Raw genomic sequence first — 17,637 nt, 5'->3', positions numbered from 1 at the left:
GTTTGCTCGTATGCCTACTACCACTGTCACCTGGATTCACATGTTTAAGTTTCTGCTACCCAGGTTCTGTACCTCAGTGGACACAGATTTTTTTGCAGACATGCGATCATGACATCTCCTTGCAGCTTCCTCTCTAGAAAATCCAAGAAACCACTTTTACCGGACATCCTAGAGCAGGTGCTCTACTGTCACTAGAATTATCCAAGCTCATCAAGACACATGCAGTACATGAGTCCTTTGTACAGGTTTTAGTGATAGGTCACCCAGAGCTAGTAATTGCATAGAGGGCCATTCTTCCTCTATGAAAATGGTGGTGTTTTTTTCCTTCTGGGGATAGTGTTATAGCTCTTGTGGTTTTGTCCTTTTGCTTCCAGGTGGTTTTGATTCCCCACCTCCCAAAATATCCCCCATATCTTTGGTTTACAAATAAATGCTTCTTTGTTTAGACAGTAATTACTGCTTACTAGTTATTTAAACTAATGCTGCTCAGGTCTTTGGTGTGTCTTTGCAGCCTCGATTTAGTCTGTTATTTTTTTTTCCCAGTTTGAGGCACACCTGTTGGCCTTTTAGGCCATGTTTACATATGTGTTACAGCAGCGTGGAATTGTTGACAGTATTACAGCAAGGCTGGTGGACTGGCTGCATTCCAGAGCTTTGTTGTGGGTGGTCCTATCTTGTCATTGGCTGGTGAACATGACATTAAGATTATATTCGGAAAACTACTCAAGAAGCAGTGAGTGTTTTCTATGACAGCTGCAAATCTCAAGCACCGTTTGAAAAAGCATGGGTTAGATGGCCTGTGAATACTATTATCTAGCCTCCTGCATGCTGGCTCTTATGACATGATTTCCAAATTCTTTATTTGTAAATATTTGTTAGTCTTCTTCTAAACCTGTGGAATCTGTTACTTTTCGATTCTTCTGTTTAATTGAAGTTATGAATGTGAAATGCCTGTTATAAACTCTGCTGACTTTAAAGTAACACCATGTGTTTTGACCATGGGGGAAAGAGGAGAGAAGCATATAATATTTAATGATTTTCTAATTTTGAGGCCTTTATGTAGTGCTTTTTGTGTGCTTACTTACAGAGATGAAAGTGCTAAAGAGAGTCTGAAGTTTATATAGACACACTCCTCTGGGCATCTTGCTTTAGCTTTATCATGATTCGGTGAAATAGTTGAATAAATAGGTAACTATATGATTTTTTAGACGCTTCTTCAGTTATTCACATGACATAATGATTGATATCCATCTTTAAGCCAAGTATGTGCCCGGTGTTGGGAGAACAGAGCTGGGCTACAGTATGATAGACTCACCTTGGTGGACCCAAGAAGGTCTCATGGAGAAAATAACTAAGCTGAGTATTGAAAAAATGGGAGGTTTGAGAGAGTTGCAGGTGGGGAAAGTGGAGAAAAATCGAGTCACAGGGGACAAGTGTAAAAGTTCAGAGATCTGATTCAGAATAAAATGTTTGAGGAAATACAAACCACAATAGTGATTCTATTTACTGGTCGCTAATTATGTGATGTGGTCCGTGCTATTGTATGTGATGAGTTAGACTATTGATAGATAGAGAGATAGATAGATAGCGGATATTAATGGATAGTACATGTATATTTAACTCTTACAATACCCTTACAATCTGGATAAAATTGTCTTCATTTTATAAATAATAAAACTAAGAATCAGAGATATTGAGATACACATCCAGTACATGTCAAGACTATCCCCAAAGCTGATGTTTTTATTTCTGTCCTGTACTATGCTTCTGTCAAATCGTATCCATATGTGAAATCATAGTCCCAACTCATAAAGATAAAGCCAGTTGTAACTTTTTCAAGGCAGTAACTGTATCTTGTAAGCCCTTTTGATTCTCATAGTGACTTTAACAGGACACAATAATAAGTCCTTTTAAAAAACTGCCTTTCAACTCTGGGTCAAATACAATGACTTTAAATGTTTTAAGTAAATCTTTCGATTGGAAGCAGTTTTGCTAATCCAGTGATCTCTCCCTGGTACACACACACACACACAAACCGAGATCAACAGCTTTTAGAGACAGGTAAAATCTGGAAAACAAGGTAAAAAGAAATTATAGTAGTACTAAAAAACATACCATGGACATGTAATAGGTGAATTCCCTGGGCTAGATTTAAAAAAACTAATTGGAATAACATATTGGTAGTAAATGCAAATACTTTTCAATATAAAATATCAAAATTATATAGGGACCAATTACTTCCTTTATTGGGAATTCATTTTAAGGGCACACCCCCAACAAAAAAAGACAACAAACTCTATGATTTATAATATTAAAATATTATACATAAATCAAATGTTTAACAGTGGACCAACAATTAAATGATGACTGACCCTTCTCTTCAGTTCTCTCCTCTGCTAGTGTTTACTATCTCAGTTTTCACAAAAATAAAATATCAGACACTTCATAATAAGGCAAAGGGAGGACAACTTGTCCTTTCAGTGTCATCTTGGAATATTGTTGGATAGACTCACCCAAAGAGGTGCCTTGGTATGATTCACATCTGTTATTTATTAAAGGCTCACATTCTATGTAAGTACATGTTAACTTGAAGATTTTTGTTTTATCAAGATGCAAGTAGTTACGATTTTATTGAACTTGAGGTCATGAACAAGTTTAGTATCTAACCTAGTGAACCTATACCAGCCTTCCTTCTCTGAGCCTATATAACTCCAAGGTCTTTCATTCTCCTTCAAACCAGTGTTTCCTGTCTCCTGATTTTCTCACCCACGATATTTGTATGTTTTTAACTTTTTGAAAAATATCTTTTAACATAGTCAATGGCATGAATTGCCCAGGCTCAAAATCTTGAAGTTCCTTAACCTTTCTTCTTCTTGCATCTTACAGTTAACCCACGAATAAATCCTGTTGCTTCTAATTTTCAATCTCACCACTTTTTTCTGCTCAGCCTCGATCATTACAATAGTTGCCTGCTGGCTTTCCCAACATCACCTCTTGTCTCAGTCTCTGTAACCAACCCTCTACAAAGCACTCAATGTCTAGGTTAGGAGAACGATGCCCTCAGACCTCCAAAGACTTCAAGCACACTAAGAAATACAAAGTCCCAAGTATGTGTCCTCAGCTCCAGACCGGTACAACTTAGCCTCCTGTCGACTCTGAGCCTCTCATTGGGCCAACACATTCCATTTGGGCTGACTTCCTTTGAATTTCTGCAAACTTTAAGTGTGACAATACCTCAGGGCTTCTGTACTTTCTCGTCCCTCTGCTTAATGCTTTTCCCCAAGAGATTTTCATTCCTATCACTATTTAAGGGTCTTCACTTCAGAGAGGTCCTCCTGACTATCTTACCTAACAGAGCTTCTCACTTGCTGGTTTTCTAACCCCTTTTCCTGATATACCTTTCTGTTTTCCTTTGAAACACTCATCACTCCCCATTTCTTATTACATAATTATTTACATATTTATTTACTTATTGTCTGTGTCTACTACTAAAATGCCAGCTCTATGAGAACAGAATTTTGAACCTTGCATTCTCTGCTGTTAAGCCCAGTTCCTAAAACAGTGCCTGGAATGTGGTGAGCATTAAATAAATAATTGTTGAATAAATGAATGATTGGTTTAACCAGACGATGGAATCTTTTGCAGCCATTTAAAAGTTTGAAGATGAAGTGAAATCATGTATAATACTTATATCATTTAAATGCAAACATATTAAAAATATGTTAACATCATATTGCAAGTGATTTGAACATCCTATGCTTGCAAAAATAAATATAAAGGAAAATGCAAAAATGAAAATTGCTTTGTAAGAATAATAGTAGAAACAGAGGTGATTCTCACTTTCTGTTTTCTGGAACTTTCTTTTATTCTTATAGTGATTTTATTTTGTTTCAATACCTTCAGGAAAATCATTATATAATGCCTTGAAAAATCCATCTTATAGCTTTACTCTCTTGCATTTTTCTGCTTTCTTTCCTTGCATTTCTTTGGTTTTGGATGCCTTAGGCTATCTTGCCTACTATCCAAGACCACTCTTGGCAAAACTGTAAACCAAGGTAAGTTCCTTTACCCTCTTTCTGTCTTTTTCCCATTCCCTTTCCTTGAACCTACTGAGAAGATATTTATCCCTGCTTTTACTAATGACTGCATTCTGATAACACTAAAAACTTAATTTATCATGTTTCCTTGTGGAATATTTACTTAAGGGGAAAATCCAAGTCTTAAAACAAAGGACTGACTTTTAAAAGATGGAATTTGAGGAATTGGGCTTATTCATTAAAGAGAGAGCTTGATCTTCAGGTTGTCCTTCAAGGACACTGCCCTTGTGCCTGTATCGAGGTCAGAGTTTTCTGTTTCCCTGAGAGTCAATCACACTGGCTTTGTCTGGAATATAAGTCTGTAACCTAAATTGCCACTTTAGTCTCAAATTCACTTGAGGAGGGAGCGAGCTGAGCATTTTTAGTAGCCATGGCTAGCCTCCCAATTTGTGATCCTCATGGAACTTCAAGTTCAGACACGCAAGCATGTCAAAATATTTTATCTTTGACAAGCAGTGCTTTCCAGAATGATGCCTAGTTCTAGCCAGTCAATGTGGTCTTGAACTGTAGTGTCATTTCTGGCAAGAACTTTCAAGCCTGGTTAATGTCAACAGCAATTGCCATAATGCACTTTGACACTATTTGGGATTTTCCTCTAGGTAATCTGACATCTCTCAAGTCAAAATTGAAGCACCACAGAATACCTTAGAAACTGAAAAGTTCACATATAATCTTGAGTCTACTTGACTCTGGTATATGCTGTAGTCACTATTGTGAGAAAAATCTATGACTTTGGTATATTCTATAGTCAGTATTGTGAGAAAAATCTGACTCAAATAGTTACATACTCACCATTTTGTGGGGGAGGGGTGCCTGATTTTATAAAAGATTTGCGTTTTTTTAATCCCATTATATCATATTTTGTAAATTCTCTTACATTCTTTTCTGGAGTAAAGTGGGGTATGAATAAATGAATATGTATTCTCCTTCCTATTTCTTTACTATATGTTTCCCTTAAATTATTTTACTGCATCATTTTGTTTTGTTTTTTCTTTCCAATTTGAGGGTGAAGAGATTGATGGAACCCTCATTCTGATCTGTTCTTATTCAAAAGTTATGGATTTAAAAATAAAAATTTATTGGAGTATAGTAGATTTACAATGATGTGTTAGTTTCAGGTATTCAGCAAAGTGAATCAGCCATACATATACAGTTTTTTTAGATTATTTTCCCATACAGGCCATTACAGAGTATTGAGTAGAGTTCCCCATGTTATACAGTAGGTCCTTATTAGTTACCTATTTTATATATAGTAGTGTGTGTATGTCAGTCCCAATCTCCCAATTTATCCCACCCTTCCTTATTCCCTGGTAACCATAAGTTTGTTTTCTACATCCATGAAAAATAAGAAGTTATGGGTTAATAGTCTGTGTGACCTCATATGTTTTCTCTGTGAAACAGTTACTGGGTCTAAGTACATCTCTTACACAGTATATGAGTTGATAAGATAATCGAATAATAAAGTGTCTCTTCCCATAAGACAATTTGGGGGGAAGGTAGAGAGTGGGTCAAAGTGGGCAGTCCTGTTGTTTGACTGATTTATCAAACAAACAAACAAAAAATCCACTTGACTCACACAGGCTAAAAGGAGTCTAAATAAGCCAACTGCTAATGTCCAGGTCCACCCAAATGAAGGAAGACCAATCTTATGGCCTTAAGTCCTTTCCACCTCTATGAATAAGTAATTCTAAGATCTGATGAATATTTCTTGGATTTGACAAGGTGGAGTTGGGCTCTATTTTGGAGGAATCACTGCTAATTTCTATATTCAACATCTGAGTGAGTAAAAACTGCCTCTGCACAATGTCCACTGTCACTTCTCTCCCTCTGGGACACCATTTTATTTTTTTCCTTATTCCTTTTTCCTTGCCTCTCCTCAATCTAGGAGGCCCCATTTCTAGGCATGTACATGTGGTTGACAGGATAGGGAGAAAAGAGTGACGAGAAACTGCAGAAGAATAATTCCAGTGCCTACCTATTTCCTGATTAGTATGCCATCTTATTCTGCTGAAACACATGGAATTCAATGTTGAGATTTAGGGGCTAGTTTTATAGCCCCGTCTGGCCTTAATTCTGCATATACAATTGTACATCATGACTTGGTCTACATATTTGGTTTACATCCCTCTATTTCTGTTTGATCTGAAAATGAAATTTTACTCTGCACTAAATGAAGAATTTGGCTACGAGTAGCGTTTATATTATTTTCAAATGAAACAGATAAAATCTTAAATCTTCCAGATTATGTGTGAAATACAGGAATATTATCCTTGAAAACAATGAATCATATCTTCCAGTGTGTATCCACTACTGGATTGTCTTCAGATCAGTTCTTCCTTTTTCATTTATTGTTAAACTTTGCAGTATTAATATCTATTAAACACCTATGGGGTGCCAGTAACAATTCAGAGCACATAACAGAGGTGGTCCCTAATGTCAAAAATCTTAAAAATCTGTTCTATGCTCTTCTGCTTAATCACATGCTGGCCAGAGGGGAAACACTTTTATCAGCACCCATCAGAGCCGCTGCTTTTGTTTTCTTTTGTCAAGATGTATTCATCCTACAAGTGTAACTCTGGTTAAATTCTATGAAATCTATATAGTAAATGATTTTGAGGATGCATATCTACATCTCAACAATTTTTTTCAACATTAAATTTAAAAAAAAAAACAAAGAAAAATGCTGAAAGCTTGATAACAATAGCTGGGAAGGAATGAATCACAGGGATTGGTAGGACAGACCCTTCTTGCAATGGAAATGACACATAGGATCTAATTAAAGTGCACAGAATCTAAGTGTAGATAATGTAGGCTGCTTTTCCCTTTCAGCTTATATAGCACAAAGAAGCTTTAATGAAAGTTAGGGCAAAATAAATTTAGCACAGACATAAGGAAGTACTTTTTCATTCTGCAAGTAATAAATGTTTGGAATGGCCTTCTGGGCAGGGTTTTTGAGGTGAAGGACACTGGGGTTATTCAACAATTGGATGTCTTGCTGTAGTAAATTCTTATCTGCTAAATAGTTTTTTCCCCCCACTTCTTATGTTGCTATGACTGTACAATCAAGCAACAATTTTCAGGCCCTAATTAGAACCAAACCTAAACACATGATGTTCACAAGAAAGGATATGGGGGAGATGGCAGGAAATGAAGGGAACTGTAAATGCCTGAAACAAATCTATGCTCTTCAAATCTTAGTTATTAGGAAGACAATGTACCAATTCTTTAGTTTAAGGACCATGAGAGGAATTTCAAGTGTATTAACTTTTCATCACTCAATCTATGGCTTTAGGACACTTTTTAGGTCTTCGTAATTTGGTACTTGTATCGGTGCTATAGAGATCTGTCTTATTTATCCATCTATCTCCTTGTTTATTGAATTATGTACATACTATATATAAAGAGACTGATTTATGATATATGTCACATCCAAATTAACAACAACAACATTGTAAATGCATGTGGAAGAGGAATTAATGAGACAACAGAATTGAATCAAGTCCCCCAAGGTCACATTTGCTGTGCAAACCCCCTCACCTCCCGCCCAACACACATACACAAACACACACCAGGGCTGCATTACACAATTAAATAATGCTTACTTTTTGGTTAAAAACCAAAATAGAAAGGTTGTCATCCTCATAGTTCACACTCTATGTTGCAGCTTGTGATGTTTGCCCACAGTGCTATGAGGCTGCAGCATGGCTTTATTTTGGTTCTGGAAGTGTCTTCTAGGTCTAAGTAGTAAAGCTATCCTTCATTCGTTTTTCCTTCTTTCCATGGGTGCTTCATGAACATTACCAGGCTAGCCAGTAGGGGTATAAACATGATCAAAACACCACCACTGACCTTTAGGAGTTTAATTGGCAATATACACAAATAAGAGAGTATAGAGAGGTGGATAATAATGATAGTAAGCAAGCAAGTACAGCATCATGAATCTATGAAAGAGGTCTACACACATTGTCCTGGGAGCACCAAGGAAGGGAATATAAATCACACCAGGAATTCAGAAAAGGATTCCTACCAGAGATAATGCTTACGCTGGTCTTAAAGGACAAGTAGAAATGAACTGAACAGAGACTGTAGCCAAGGACATTTGAAGTAGAGGGAACAAAATGTGAAAGAAACACCATGGTGTGTTTGGCAAACTGTTAGCTTTCAGAACAGCAGGTGCAAAGAATCTGCACAGGACAGTGACAGGAGGCTGGGCTAGAGAGATGAACAGAGTCTAACAGTGAAGGGCATAGTGTGAAACTCTTTAATCGACCTTTATCCTGGAGAACCATGGAGTCACTGAAGGACATGGAGCATGCCCAGATGTGAATTTGCCTGAGACCGAGAGGATAGTTTGGAGGAATGTTAGCCTAAGTCAGAGTTGTATTTATGAGTGATAGGGTAGTGATGAGAATTCTGAAGGACAGAGGTCTTACTGGGCACAGAGGGAAGCAGACAGATCTCCTGAGGTCTAATCTATGTAAGTTGGTGACTAATTGCTTACACAGATTATATGAGAAAAAGAGACCTGGTATCATTCTCAGTCTTCTTAAATGAGAAATGCAGGAACAAGAACAGATTTGGGGAAAATAATTACACATTTCCTGTTCCATTTAACATTTCTGTGGCATCTCCAGACAGAGATGACCAGTGAGCTAGGTACATATGAAGGATGTTTTAGGAGTCAGTGCTCGTTAATAGCATGGCTTTGGATAAGAGAGTGCATAAATGAGATGAACCGGAGTGCTGAGGAAGGATGGCTGGGGATAAGGGTATGATGTTTCAATATGGTGGATTATTTCTAATAGGAAAAGAAATAATTCTACACAGTGCGATCTCAAAATTGAAGATTACGGACAAAGGAGCATGAATGGCCTCTCTTGTTAACACATGCTAATATATTTCATAGTTACACCGTTTACAAATGGATTCTCTTGTAGCCTACTCAGAAAGATTGTACTGGAAAGACTTCTGAAATACCTAAATGAAAAAAAAAAAAAGCCTGATTGAAGTAACTGAGCCTAACTTAGTTTCTAACTAGGTGAAAACTACTCATGATCCCTTAGAAGGGGCAAACTTTAGGAGGTTTATAACCCTTAAGGATTGAGGATGCTTACCAAGTGCAACTGTTCTCTCATTTTCATATTTCTATGGAATGATGACCCTCTAGGATTTAAGACTTCAAGGATGTCATATCTAGAACACCACTGAAACACCTATGCTTTCTCTGTAGCAGTGGTCTATTTATGTATTCATTCATCTACACATTTTTGTTGATCACACTTTAATACCAGGCACTGTTGTCGGTGCTGGAGATTTACAATGACAAAAATCAACCTTTCCCCTGATCTCATGTAGCTCACATTCTAGATAAGGGTTTAAAGAGAGATTGCAGGATTTTGTAAGGGAGGGGGCTTCTTTTAGATAAGGTTGTCAAGGATGGTGTCTCTAATGAGATGACTTTCAAATGTAAGACTATTCAAATGAGACCTACATGAAGTGAATGGGAGAAGTACCTAAATATCTGATGCAATGTGTTCCAGGCTGAGGGAACAGCAGGTGCAGTGGCCCCATGGGGAGCATCCTTGATGTAGTCAAGAAATAAAAAGAAACTCAATAGGATAAGAACGCAGTGATCAGTGGGGAGGACGGCATGAGATGGTGGCCAGAAGCCAAATCATGTACGTCTTAGGAGATGTGGGGAAGACTAGAAATACCAAGAAGATGGGAAGTCTTTGGAGGGCAGAGTGCATCAGAACTGATTTTATTTAAGTCCCTCTGGCTACTGAGTATAGAATAGACAGCAGGTAGCCAAGAGTTGAAACCAGAAAAAATAGTTAGGAATTGATAAGCAGTCCCTACAAGATATTAAAAGACCTGACCTTAGATGGTAGTGGGTGCAATTAGCAAGAAGAAATTAGGTTCAAGGTATATTTTAAAGATGGAAGTGACTGGCTAGGTGATGAGTTTGCTGTAAAGTAAGAAAGAGTCAAGAAAGGTGTGAATAGAGTTTACTAACTTAAACTAAATTAGAGCCTAGAGGAGAAGGGGTGGGGAATGGTATAAACTAAGTCATTCTCTATCATAGCAGACATAAATAGTGACTAATAGTTGATAAATCAAAGAAGGGCAGCACAAGCATACGGTAAAAATATGGAAATATCTTCTAGAAGAAACAGAAAAAATAAAAATATTTCTCTTGGCAAGTTGAAGTAGGTAGGTTGGAGGTGAAAGACAGAATAGAATTTGTAAAGTTTTCCTTTATAAATGTTCTACTGTCAGCTGATTTTAAAAATTAAGGAGTATAGGACTTCCCTGGTGGCGCAGTGGTTGAGAGTCTGCCTGCCGATGTAGGGGACACGGGTTCATGCCCCAGTCTGGGAAGATCCCACATGCCGTGGAGCGGCTGGGCCCATGAGCCATGGCCGTTGAGCCTGCGCATCTGGAGCCTGTGCTCCACAACGGGAGAGACCACAACAGTGAGAGGCCCACATATCGCAAATAATAATAATAATAATAATAATAATATGTATTCATTTAATAAAAGAAGTTATTACCTATGCATATATAATGAATATATTTTTATATTTGTATAAACTGAATAAATGAGCAATGGCAGCAGCAGGTATAGATGACACATTTTAAGAAGTTCGACAGAAATAAGGAGAAAGGTTGGATGAAGAAGTGAGGGTGGACCCAGAAGAGCCACCACAATATTGAAGAAAGACCAGCAAAGTTGGAGGACTGACACTATCCAACTTCAAGACATATTCTAAAGCTACGGTCATCAAGACGGTGTGTTGCTGGTGAAAGAACAGACAAACAGATCAATGGAACAAAATAGAGAGCCCAGTCAATGATAGAACTCCATAAATATAGTCAACTGATTTTTGACAAAGGAGCAAAGGCAACACAGTGGAGCAAAGATCGCCTCTTCAACGTATAGTGTGGCTGCAACCAGACATCCATATGAAAAAATTCGTCTAGCACAGACCTTATACCCTTCACAAAAATCAGCTTAAAATGGAGCATAGACCTAAATGTAAACCACAAAACTATAAAATTCCTATAAGATAACATAGGAGAAAACCTAGATGATGATGGTGATTCTTTTTCAGTTGTAACACCAAAGACACAATCCATGAAAGAAATAATTGATAATCTGGACTTCATTAAAATTTTAAACACTCTGCTCCTCAAAAGAAAATATCAAGAGACTTAGAAGACAAATCACAGACTGGGAGAAAATATTTGCAAAGGACACATCTGATTAAGTATGTTATCCAAAAAATACAAAGAACCCTTAAAAACAGCAATGTGGAATAGACAACCTGATTTTTAAAAATGGGTTAAAGACCTTAACAGACACCTCAACAGAGAAGCTCTACAGATGGCAAATGAGCATTTGAAAAGATGTTTTACATCGTATGTCATCAGGAAAATGCAAATTAAAGCAACACTGCAATACCGCTATATACCTGTGGACAAAATCTGGAACACTGACAAACACCAAATGCTGGTGAGGATGAGAAACAATAGGAACTCTTGTACAGTTGCTGGTGAGGTTCCAAAATGGTGCAACGACTTTGCAAGACGGTTTGGCAGTCTCCTACAAAACTAAACATACTTTTGCCATACATCCAGCAATCGTGTCCCTTGGTATTTCCTCAAAGGAGATGAAAACTTATATCTACGCAAATACCCGTGTACATGGATGTTTATAATATCTTTATTCATAATTGCCAAAACTTGATAGTACATAAGATGTCCTTCAGTTAAGTGAACAGAGACAATGGAATATTATTCAACACTAAAAAGAAGTGAGCCATCAAGCCATAAAAAAGACATGGAGTAACGTAAATTGTGTATTAATATGTGAAAACAGCCAATCTGAAAAGGCTATATACTGTACGATTCCAACTATATTACTTGCTGGAAAAGGCAAAACCATGGAGACAATAAAAAGGTCAGAGGCAAGGGTGGGGGGAGATGAATAGGCAGAGCACAGAGGATTTTTAAGGCAGTTAAAATACTCTTTATGATACCATAATGATGGATGTATGTCATTATGCATTTGTCCAAACCCATAGAATGTACAATGATAAGGTAAACTACGGATTTGGGTGATTATGATGTGTCAGTGTAGGTTCATCCTTGGTTAAAAAAAAAATAAAGTACCATTCTGGTGAGTGATGTTGATATTGGGAACATCTATGGATGTATGGGGGCAGGGGGTATACGGGAAATCTCTGTACCGCCCTCTCAATTTTGTTGTAAAGTTAAAGCTGCTCTAAAAAAACTAAAGTCTTTAAAAAAGAAGAAGCTAGAATGAGCAGAGCATGTTTCCTTGCATTAAGGAAATTTGAGGCGGTATTCATAACCCCATCCCATTTGGAGTTTAGAATGGACAAAAATACGTTTAGAGTAGGTAAAAAAAATCAGAGTGATAAAGTTCAAACTACCCACTTTATCACTGATTAAAGCTGAATTGGAAAGTGTGTATCAGCCACCTTTAGGTGACTATTAACACTCAACTCACGCCTAATCCAGAAGAACCATTTGTTGAGAGCCAGGGGAGGAGATTGAAGGAAGTTGGCGGATAGACCTGCCTTTAGAAGGTAAGATTTGCCCTGACTCTGGCTCCCTTACCATCTGGAATCTGGAGCAGAACCAAATATATATTCCTGCAGGCAGGCAGGTAAGAGAAGAAAAAAACTCCAAAAGAATGAAAACATGCATCTCTATTTCCTTCTCCCAATCTTAACCAACTATGAGAGTTGGTTAACATCAGAGAGAAGAGTGGAACAAACTTCCCAGACAGTAAAGAGCAAATGGACTTCTCTACATAAGAAAAGCCTAGGACAATTTGAAAGAAATTAGAACCCAGAGAGGTGAAGGTGAAAAGAAGAACTTGAGAGTTTAATCCTGGAGGATTTTCGAAGTAACGTGACTCAGTAAACCCTTGAAAATGTTGCTCAGAGAGAAGAGATGCTTTTCTTCCTTGAGTTTGGAGAAAAGATCGACACAGGGATAATAAACACTGAGAGAAAGCCCTGTTAGAGGCTTCTATGAGATGTTTGCCATTTTCTCGCCAGAAAAAGGAGAACCAGTCACCTGTTGTGTTGAGGGGGAAGCTTTGGTGGGGCTGGAAAAGAGACGTTTCAGAGAAAACATGTACTTATGAAACACTGTAAACAAGATGCAATTCAATTAATTTCCACATTAAGTAAAAATAAGTGACATATTTTCACAAAACATATGGATCGTGAGACGTAATGAAAATAACATATACATTTAACATTTCCTTTGAGAGCAAGTGTGCCTCTCTGCACAACTTCTGTATCTCATTCTCCCACATGAACCAGGCAAGAAATCTCTTCCTACAGAAAGATCAATCTTCAAAGTGCTTGCATGTTTAGGAAGAGCACAGTTTCTAAAATGTGCCACACGGTCCTTTCCCAGGGGGCTCATGAGGAGTTAAGCCACACACTCCCACCCCTCTGCTCTGTTGTTTAGCAAACACCATGGCTTCACGAAACTGAAGGAGTCCTGCTTTGCTCAGCACTTGGCCCCATCCATTACCCAGAACTGACTGCACTCATTATCTTATAAGCTGTGTCATATAAATGTCATTTTCAATAAAAGAAAGATCCTTTCTGCATGTCACTAACACTGCATCCTTCCAAGTGCTTATTAGAACTTGCTCAGCTAAACACTTACAGCTGCTCTTTGACCTCCAAGGGAAGCTCTGAAGTGTATCGAGTCCAGGATTTGTGTCATTTCTTTGATATTGGGCTTTGGTTTATCATGTGATGAGTTAATGTGTGTTACCCTGGTCTGTTAACTAACTCATGGCTTTAATTGATTAAATGTGTAAATATGTTGCATAATCTGCACCCCCAAAAAAATGTGGTCTACGCAGTCAGGATAAAGCAGCAAGGAATAGAGTAGAAGTATGGGAAGTTTTGCTTTGGAAGGAGGATGTGAGGATGGAAAGAGGGCAGAACTGCATCATCGGTGAGAAAGAAGGAAGGATGGAAAGTCAGGCAGGAAACTGTAGAAGTGCTATCAACACACTTATGAATCGTGGACGCCTTTAGGGTCTTATAGAAGAACTGAAATCCCTTTCAGAATAATACATATATCCATCAATACAATTTTGCATATAAGCTCATAACTGGAAGTTGAGATGCCTCACACAGACACAAATTATGCATTTTAAATACAAGGCATGGACCAAAGTATGTGGAAGACATAGCCGTGTTTTAAAGGGCATATTCATGGTTGCAGAGATCAAGCTGTGATTTTTTATTTTTAATCCAAGGGTAAGAGGTGGTGAAAAATATATAGTCATATTCCCCTAAAGAAAAATGAACCTGAGTGTGGTGCTTCTGGACAAATGCCTACAGGCTAGTTAGGTTTCCCATTTCTAGAAATGAAACAAGGTATTTGAAAATCCCTGCCAAACTCAATCCCATTTGCTTCACTTCTTTTCTGGCTGCACAGAAATTCCCGGAGGCAGTAAGAGTCCCCTGGAAAGGGAAGCTTCTCGGGAAGACTTTGCCGGATGCTCACGGTCAGCTGGGGCAATTTGGCACCGTTCCTGGTGACGATGACTAACAACGGCTAACCAGTTGTTACTTTCCTAATATTTCTATCTTTAGATAAATGTTAGTATCAACCCAGAGTGACGGGTTTCTGGGTTAATGAACGAGCAGACGTAGATAGATAATCACAAAGAAATAGCAATTTTTATTTAAGTAACAGCCGTAAGTTTAAGAGCTTTTTATGGTCCTGGATGCTAAGGATTTAGAACCTCCTTTTTCTCAGTTAGCTAACATCTTCTCTGTCGTGTCTAGTAGAAATCATCTACAAATTGTAAAGTCACTCCTTTAGTAAATTTGTGCGCATCTTGTAAGAATATCACACTTTGACTTTACAGCAAGCTGTAGAACGCTGAGGTATAGGCAGTCTGTTCAGAAAACTGGTTGTCAAGGAAACTGCACCTTCATCCAATGAAAAACCAAAGGGGTTTTCCAACACCATATTGGGGAGGAAATACTTAAGCGTTTATGGCCCTCATGCATGTTTTCCTTTGATCCATAGGTGGTGGTATGTGTGTCTTTATTAATGTTATTTCATAAATCAGTAAAAAGATGCTTTTCTCCATTTAATCATAAGTAGGAGAAAAAACTGATGTGGTCACAGGTATTCATACTTGTTTTACATTTTATGGTTTTTCTCAGAGCATTTTTAGCATATGAAGAAAAAGAAACAGAAAAAAATATATAAATCTCTTTTATCTTACATGGTGAGCATTATGACTATTTTATACTCTAACTATCAAAACATCAATACACAACTCCAGCACACTGTTGCTCTACTATCTTTTCTTCCTGACTAGCTCCAGAGTTCTGACACGTACAAAGATCAGATAATGAAAACAACAACGAGTGAAACAACTCCAGAGATATCTCGAATTCAAGTCCCCGAGACAACATTTATTAAGTATCCCTTCATGGTGTAAGCCTCCCTTTTTCATCTGAAAAAGGAAAATAATTAAGATTTCATCATATAATTGAGGGAATCAGGAGAGAGAGAGTGTAACGTGACAGTATTTCATAAAACACAGGAGTCCAAAGGCTATTATGATGGGAGGCACGTGCAAGGCAGTGTAGCCTAGTGGTTAGGACGGCGCATGCAGAAGCCAGATAGACTTGCTAGAACCCTGAGTCATCCACTTCCTGTGTAGCCCCAGGCAAGTTTTTCTCTGCCTCAATAATCCCACCTGAAAAATGACACGATAATATGTACGATTACTTCATAGGAGTGTTGTGAGGCTTTCATGAGATAAGTAAAGCCATTAGCAACACCTAGAGTGTTGATCACTTTCAGAAGGAAAGAGGCAGGGCAGGAGATCTCATTTCAAGTGGAGCCAAACCCAAGTAAAATCATTTGGTCTTACTGCTTAAAAACTTGTTCTCAGGAAATAATGTGATAAACACATTCGAACGGAGGCACTGAGAACACCCTCTTACCACCACCCGGACTGTTACCAAACTTGGATCCCCTCACTCAACTCAGCAAAGCCAGTCTACTGACACCTGGATGTGATGAAGGAAAGTGCAGTGTATATTGCAGGTGCCAAGCAAGGAGAACAAGCAGCTCGTGCTTCCCTGAACTCTGTGATGGCTTCTGGGGAAGGGTTTTTAAAGGCAGTGTCAGGGAGAGTATCACAGGGGGCCTGATCAGCTTGTGGACATTTTTCTGATTGATTTCTGGTTGGTGGTGAGGTAATTCGGTGTTTTTTGGGGAGTCAACATTATCAACGTTATGGCTCCAAACGGTCTAGGGTCTGTGTGCTTTTGTCAGCACTCAGTCCACTTCTTCCATCTGGTGGGGGGGATTAGTATCTATAGAACAACTCATGGATATGGCTCAGAATATTATTTATAGCCCTTGAGTAGGAAATAAGGGTCCTTGACTTTTGTTTTAAAGCTAAACTATTACTTTATCTTACTTGACTGTTTTCCTTTGTTTCTGCATTTTCTCACTTCTCTGATTGAATCTGCTCTTTGGAACTGAGGGGAGGCCTAGGAGGCTAAAAGTTTTCTACAAACAAGAGGTGAGAGACATGGTGGTGGAGGGGGAGTCTGTCCCCTGGAAGGCCTCACAGGGTCCTGCTCCAGTTTAGGATCATTTTTTATTAGAATGGAAATTTAATGCCAAGTAATGCTGGCAGAATCCCAGCATCTAGATGCCTCTAGTCTAAAAAATAAATTTTGGGAAGGAAGAAAAAGGAAGAAGCAGAAAGATGCATTAGTCTTTATATCCAGATAGGGGAAAGAGCTCTGTGCTGCTGAAAGAATGAGGCTTCTTACGAGGGGCAATGAGAAGGGAGTTGTTTCATTTTGAGAGAAAAACTTGGGTCTAAGTAGAAGTCATCAAATGTGAAGGTTCTTCAAATAACAGTGAAAGCCTTGAAGGAAGGGGTGGCTTTTCCATAGGATTTGGTTGTTTGGAAAAGACTGTTGGCTTTTGGCTTGCCCTTCACAGCAACAAGTGCATCAGGGTGGCATTGCTGAGAGTTATGCATAAGTTTGGAAAGATGCCTTGTGTATCACACTTTTAAACACTTTTCCCTGCTGCCTCCCAATTCCAAATCCAGGTTTATTGCACTATCTTCCTTGTTGTTCTCGTCCTTTGCATCAGTCTTGCAAATGATTATCATATTAATATTACTAAAATAACATTCCTTACCATGGGATTCCCTGGAAAAGGAAGGAGGTTCTGCCATGGGTCCCATCATGATCAAGACCTGCTACAATCCCATCCAGCCCTGCCCTTGTAACCCTGTGTACTGCTTCCATCTGACAGGAAACCCCACCTCCTCCAGGTTATCCCAACCTGCCCATAGCCTCCTTGGCACCCTTACCCCTTTTCCTCATGTATTCAAATTCCACTCATTCTGTTAAAGCCCTGCTCAGATTCTGCCTTATTAAATGCTTCCCCGACCTTCAGTCCCCTCGTGGTCTTGCATCCT

This window comes from Tursiops truncatus, chromosome 1 (genome assembly GCF_011762595.2).
Source record: "Tursiops truncatus isolate mTurTru1 chromosome 1, mTurTru1.mat.Y, whole genome shotgun sequence".
Lineage (NCBI taxonomy): Eukaryota > Metazoa > Chordata > Mammalia > Artiodactyla > Delphinidae > Tursiops > Tursiops truncatus.
Note: the sequence above shows the minus strand (reverse complement) of the source record.